The sequence below is a fragment of the Sparus aurata genome, chromosome 11 (genome assembly GCF_900880675.1).
Source record: "Sparus aurata chromosome 11, fSpaAur1.1, whole genome shotgun sequence".
NCBI lineage: Eukaryota > Metazoa > Chordata > Actinopteri > Spariformes > Sparidae > Sparus > Sparus aurata.
The window spans coordinates 10762564-10770293 of record NC_044197.1 but is presented as its reverse complement, the minus strand read 5'-3'; positions in this window follow the sequence as shown (position 1 = coordinate 10770293).

Here is a 7730-nt window from a genome sequence, read left to right as displayed (position 1 = left end):
TAAGTGTTAACAATCCTGTTATCTACCGACCTGCATGAAAGCAAATATGTTTTTGTTATTTTTTGTCTTCCCTAAACGTTAAACCCTTCCTAAAAATGCACATCGCTTGTTTTGTCCTCGCTTCCTGTAAAGAGAAAAAACACTCATCCTCGACGTCTGTTTTGCAGTTGACAGCTGCAATTGATGAAACTGACGACGAAAGGTGAAAAGAATGAGACCGAGGCATTGTGGGTGCTGAGTGAGCCTGTCAGAAGGCTGATGTATGGCTGGGCAGATGCGGCGAGGGAGAGCTGTGGGGGGGGGGGGGGGGGGGGAGGGGTTGACGGGGGCGGTTATGGGCTTGGCTGAGGTAAGCTGGCAGGCGGGGCGCCGAGGAGAGGAGAAAGAACAGTGAGAGAGGGAGAGGAGCAGGCATGCGAGCTATGTGATGATTATCAGAAAACACAGGGGCCGTCTGTTCTCCGCCCTGCCAGGGCTTGGAGGCACAGGGCCTGGTCCCTGAGCAGGTGTGCAGGGCGTGGAAACACAGGAGAGGAGGGAGGAGGGGGGAGAGGGGGAGAGAGACAGACAGACAGGGAAGTGGAAACTATAGGAGAAGAAAAAGACAAATTGGAGAAAGACAGAGGTGAGTATTGATAAAAAAAACACTGAAAGATGGGCATGAGGTCCCGATGACACCATTGGCCGCGGGCGATCGTACGTGAGATGAGAACAGAGGTCAAAAGAGGTGGAGGAGAGCGGCACGCAGGCCTCGCTGGAAGCTATCTCGCTCATTAGCGTCCCTCGCATTGGCTCAATAAAGAGCTCAGGCACTGGAAGACTGTATGCCTCCAAGCATCCGTCTGCACGGTTAGATGTCAATATAGAAAAACAGCAGTGTATCAGAGGAATCCGAGGGATCAATGAGGAAGAAAGGTGAGCGTAACCGGATCACCGTGACCCTCAGCTGACCCTTCATCACCAGGACACACACGATATGTCACCTGTCCCCGGGACGCACACACAGTTGACCTCTGACCTCATCGGTTTGCCGTCACGTCAGCTGAGAACATTTTTTACTTTCTTTCCGTCACCATTATTTCCAACAGTCGGGGGCACAGCGCACTGATGTATCCCTTTACAGTGAAATTCAGTGCTTCGGCTGATTTTTTAATTGTGCACACTGAAAATTCAAACTCAGAATTTGTATTATTAACAAAATAAATGAGTTAATAATTCAAACTCAACATGCTACAAGCTATGCTCAGAGGAAAATCTAGAACACTGTTTGAAGCTAGACATGTGGCAGGGTCCGCCACATATAAACAAATAATGAAACTGTGTTGTCCTTTAAGGTCAGTTTGTTCATTCAGTTTATTCAGTCATGAAAAGAAAAAGAGTTTGTTAATCTAGTTTGTTCAGGCCTAAAATAAATCAGTCAGTGAAGATCTTTCTCTTCTGATTAAAATGTCATCCCCCAAAACTACTTAGCGCACCTTTAATGTTGGCTGCTGTACTTCTAAAATCGCAACTGTGAATGAAAAGGCTCACTTCTGGTCTCACGAACACCCGTGACAGCACATATGTGTACTTTGTGCTATGCTAAAAATATGACTATCTTGTGCTCTTTCTGAGTCTCTTCTAAAGCTTTTGAAAGGGCAAATAATTGGCTTGTGACTCCACAGTGCAACATAATTAAGCACAGATAAATCAGCAGAGACCCGCGTAGGCCTTGCCTGTGTACACACACACACATACATGCACACACACACACACACACATACACACACACAGCCACTGTTGCCTTGTCAGCTGCTGCTGCTTCTGGTAAAGAGCGCACACTGTGGGAGTGCAGGGACATTTCTCGCGAAGGGAAGTGGTAGGTTTTTGTGGTCTTGCTTTAGCCCGGCGTGTTGAGAAATGGACGAGCGTTGCTTTCATTTCGAGCCGTCAGGCTAGCAATTACACTCTGAGCATCACGTGACGGAGACGCATGGCTTTTTATTGCACCGGTGAGGCCCTCCAAGGCTGATATGCCAAGAATGAAAAATAAAGAGCCGCCCCCTCCCCCCCAACGGCCAATCTGACCCCCGCCTTGCACACACTCAGATAAACAGACACACACACACATGCACACAGTCGGTAACTTGCCCTCTGAATGCCTTCCAGCCCCATATGTGCATGCAGCTCATCTTTGCATTTATCAGTCTCACAGAATAATGAATACCTTGTGCTGGAATGAATGGATTCGCCAATAATAGCTCCAAATGATCTGGGGCTAACATGGCATCGGGCCGTAATGCTCTTATTGTTCTCTGTTGTATTTGCTCCATTGAGATCAAGATCAATATCCAGAGACAATAGATGACCAGCAGCATCAGATGAAAACAACCAACACTCATTTAATTGGCGGAGAGATGTCATTAATCTACACTAGATGTGTGCGCTGTACTTTGCATGTGTGTGCGCCTCCCATTGTCTGCGCACCGGCGTACTTTTTTTTTTTTCCAAAGTGCCGGTGCTTTTTTTCCCCCTTCGCCTCCCAACAACAGGCTGCGCATCTTTTTCTGGTCAAGGAGGACATTGATGAATTGCTGCGAGGCAGGCTGGAGAGGCACAATTAAGATTCCGTCAGGATAAAGGTAAAGGTAAATTATTTACATTAACAAGAAGGCTTGGCTCACCCAAACATTCCTCCACAAATGGAGAAAAAAAAAGGCCCCTACGTCTGGGAGGTGGAGGAGCCGGCTTCCGTAAATTGTTTGTGCTTTTAATTAATGAGGTAGGCAAATGTTTGTGTGTGTGTGTGTGTGTGTGTGTGTGTGTGTGAGGGTGAGGCGACTGAAGGGAGGCAAAGAGGAATGATGTGGTGGGTGGCTCACTGGCTCATTAAAAGGTACAGACTACAGATAAGGTGTTTCCTCGTTTGATGCAGAATCAATGGATTGATGATTCACAAAAAAAGCACCGGAGCTTTGAAAAGTATAGTTCAACAATCTATTTTTAGGAAACAAATCTTTCTTTCCGGCTACTTTTGTAAGCAGGGCTCTAAAGATAGCTTTAAAGTATTCCAGTGTTCTGCTTTTCTGTAATGGCGTAACGGTGGGTTTTTTTGAGCATCACAAACCCCCCACGAAATTTGGAAAGTCTGGAAGAGAAGCGCGATGAAATCATTTCATCCTTATTCAACCAGAAGTTAGCCAGCCATGTGCATGCTCTATTGGCTGCACAACACAGATTGATGCACGAATGGGGCGCCATTTCCAACACTGCATTTTGGGGTTAACTTGATGCGCCCATGTTCCAATCCGGGTAGAGTTAGCTAATACGATCGGTTAGCTACAAGTCTAACCGAACTTAATAGGTATCGGAGCTACAGTAACGCTGCTGATATGCAGCCCCTTATTTGTACAAACTCGACCGGTGGCTAATTCTTACGTATAGTACCTTTAATGTGCTGAAGATAGACTGGTTTCTGGCTGCAATTTTTTAAAAAGGTGGCTGAAATTAAAATGCTGTGGTTACAGAAATGTTCCGCACCACTGAAAGTACTTTACTTTTGGACTTTTGAAGGTTGAATTTATCTCCCTAGAGCTTCATTTTCATCCTGAATTTAGTGCCTGTGGTGGAAGTTCCTCCAAAACTTCCTGGACCCTTAGGAAAGTTTCAGCTTCAGCAGTGGAAACACAGACAAACTTTTGACCGTGTTTCCACTGCAGTTTTTTTTTTTGTTCTGGGCAGGTAGTGTATGGTCAGATTTTTTAGAGCTTTTTTGGGTTCCTGTCTGGTGAGATTGAAGCACTAAAAGGTTTTTGTAAAAAATTGTGAAACCAAAACAACAAACTGAAAGTTGCCATATATCTCTGTGTAGCTGGGGGGAGCTGAGCAGAGATTGTTTTCACGTTATCCATTGTTGATTTAATAATACTGGGCATTGCAGCTTTAAGTTCATTTTCTGGCTGCAAATCATTGAGAATATACGGGAAAGATAAAACAAAAATATCCACACTTGGGAGAAACAAGGTCAGATGAGAGAAACTAATATGGAAGTAATCAGAAATACAAACAAAAGAGTCTCAGTGTGAGGCAATCTGAACCCGAAACCTTGATTTTGAACAGCATTTGTTTGACAGTTTTCCAAAACAAACCTTACCCCCCCCCCCACGTGACATTTAGGTAACATTTCTGAATTGACAGCCTGCGGTGCATTTAGGTTTGTTTGGAACATATACATGCAAACATTTATGTGCCTCCTCAAATTACAGCGCAAGGCCGTCTCCTTTTGTTTGCATGAGTGAAACATTGAGTGTATTTTGGCAGCAGGCAGACTCTGGCTGCTTTCTTTCTTTTTTATTTTTAATAGCTTACAAAAAAGGGATCCAGGCAAAGAGGGCAAACCGCACGACGAGAAATTCAGTTTAATAGCATGTCCCAGCTCCATCATCTCAGAAAATATGCAGTCACTCTTCCTCTCCCCGCTCGCCTAATGTTGTAGAACAGGCAAATTGAATAATTGTCCAAACTGCGGCAATTACTCACTAATGAGGAATCACCTACATGAATCTGACATTTCACAGAAGAAAAAAAAAACACAAAGGAGGCAAGATTTAAAAAAAAAAAAGAACAAATGAATACAAATTTGTGTTGCAGAACTCTATTTCTGTCTTTTCTTATGCAGTCCATGAATGATCTCACGCCCCCCGCAGATTTATGTGATGACCCACTGGAGGGGGCCCCGACCCATATATGAGAACCACGGCTTAAATGTATTTAAAGGTAATATTGAGACTGTTGGTATCACCTGGTAACTGTATTTCATCAGTGATTGAGAGTCTTCCTAGTTGCCAGTTTGTGGGAAAAAATTTAAAATGGCTACCCTGCATACTGTACTGCCCTAATGTTAGCCAACGAGTGTCAGCTACGTATTAATTACGTTTGCTAGCTAGCGTTTAGCAATGTTATCGTTAGCTAGCTGCCGATGGCAATGTAAGGCATTGCAACAACCTGGCAACCACTTGAGGGGGCAGATGATTCAAATGACATGAACGCAATGATAGGAGGCAGGAATGCAACATGTAGTTGCTGAATGTTGCCCATAACACTTCAAAAGCCATCCTACTGTATGAGAAATGAGTCCCAAAATGATCAGCTACACCATAAAAGCCTACGCATTAATCATCAATAATCGCTTTATAAAGTAAAAATAAAATCAACACTCACAAGGAACATTTTTATAAAAACCTTTTGCACTTCTGCAGGACTTTGAATGTACTGAATGTTTTCACACTGTAGTGTTAGTACTTTCAGCAAGATATAACATGCAACAATGTTCAAAATCTGTCATTTTATTCGAGGTCATGATGCCTTTCATTTAGCCGCCTGTTGCTAAAACATCAGATGACAAGTCAGACAGTGAGGAAGGAAGTCGGCGGACGTGGCTGTGAATAACTAACTGCCGTGACTGTAAATTAAACCCTCATTCATCACCTCTTCCTCGAACATCTCTGCCTGAGTCACTTCGAATGAAGAGAACAACTCCCATGATCATGCGCTTCCTTCCCAGCATCATAAAAAACTACATCTTTTGTTTTTCTTTGTTTTGACAGAGACCCCTAGCGGCAGAAACGACATACTGTTTCGTTTGGGGGAAAGGATGGGACGACTTCTGACAACACTGCTGCATCCTGCGACACCCTTCTGCAGGTGTAGTGCGCCTACGTCACCGATGTTTCCTCGTAGAGCTCCTGTATTGTCTTTTTGATGTGAACAGACCTTATTTGGAGTTCGCTCCCTTCTCATCCTTCATCAGCGAGGCTTGATTTGCTGTCAGAATGATGCTGAACGCCACATGACTGCTCACAGGGGCAGAGATGCCCTTGGATTGACGGGGATCGATCAGACAACATGCCTCAGAAGTCCTGCAACGTGCGCGTGTCCGTTGCGTACAGGCACTTCATGCACACACACACACACACACACACACACACACCGCCTCTAAGTGTGCGTTTGCATATTTGCACAGCTGTGTATGTTTATACCCACCAATGTATGTCTGTGCCCACACATGCTCAAAATGAAAGTTTAAAATCTGCCTGTATGTGTATGAGGAGAGCTTGTGCTTGTGTGTGTGAGTGGGTGAGAGAGCCAGAGCGAGAGAGAGAGAGAGAGAGAGAGAGAGAGAAAGAGAGAGAGAGTGTGTGGGTGGGATCCGTTTTGACAAAGTTCCCCATTTTTCAGAAATAATCACTTGTTCCCGTTACAGAGACAGAGTCGTGTGACTCCGGGGCTGCTGAGGAGGCAACGAAAAGAAAAAAAACCTCTCTCTCTCTCTCTCTCTCTCTCTCTCTCTCTCTCTCTCTCTCTCTCTCTCTCAATCTCTCTCTCTCCTTCTGTCTCTCGCCCTCTCTCGCTCCCGGTGCATCCGACCCTTGTCCTTGTGGCCGCTAACGAGGGGGTGTGGCTGTCACTGGAGGCGTCGGGGCTAAATTACCATATTAATTAGCTCATCCTTTGACCGACAAACACAGAACTGAAATGTCACCACACTCACATTGGCCATAGGAAACACAATTAGTGGAAGTCATTATTGTTTTAGCAGTGCCCTGCGTTTCTCACTCCATTTCCTGTGTCCTCCGTTCCTCCCACTCCTCAGCCCTGTCTCTGTCTTTTTGTTGTTTGGCCCTGACAAGCTTTGTTTCTGGTTTGCATTGCAAAAGCTCAAATAGGAGCCATGTAGGATGGAGTTAGTCATGTACTCGAAAATGTTCCTGCCTGACGTGAACCAACTGCTTCGGCCGGCATGCTGGGCTGAAGAAGTAGCCTTCACTCACAAGGCTCCGGAGCGGCGGCAAGGTTTCACTTCCCCATACTAATGATGTCACGCTGGGCAAAACTGCAGGGATTTCTGTTTTGACAGGCATGGTGTGCTGCTGGTGAACCAGGCAGTGTGTTTGTATCGTGACCTCTCCCTGAGCATCCCCATTTCCTCCCTGCATCAACCTGCTATCCTGCATACAAACACGCACGCACACACACACACACATACAACATGCCACGTTTCCTGCCAAATGCGCTCACTACACTTGAAAAGTATATGGTCGTTATCATTGCATCTCGGCAGTCTTCAAGGCAACAGGATGCTCACGATATACCTATTTCTGGCAGTGAATTAACTGATGACAGACACCGTATAGTGACGTATCCGCGATAGAAATGTGTGACCCTGAAACTAAAAAGAGAAATCCTGCCCTAGGATAAACACATCTTATCTGTCAGAAATGCACAGGAGGAATTTATTGAAATGAACCTGATTCATTGTGCCTGTTGTGCACGTGACTGTTCAAGATGTTGATGTTGGCACGTCACTGTAAAAAAGGGAAAATATGGAAGAATTGGCCGCCTATTGAATTTATACTCAGAAAAAATGGGGCAGCATATCACCAGAGTAACCAAGCAGCTATAGCGGCATGGACTAGATGCTGTGCTTGTTTTTACACTGTTAGCACAGGAGCTTTGAATTAGAATGGGAATGCATCTAGCTGGTAAGCATGCTAACTAGCAGATATCACTGCAACACAATATATGTATATTTAAAAATGATTATTTCTTGTCCAAAGCAAAGACTTGTTGGATGGAAATAATTGTAGTTTTTTGCAGAGACGAATCGACTACGTCCTCGAGCTTCAATACACTCAATATGATGTCACTGTTCAAGCTAAAGAACTTTCTTTTCTAGTGAAGACTGTGGTAAT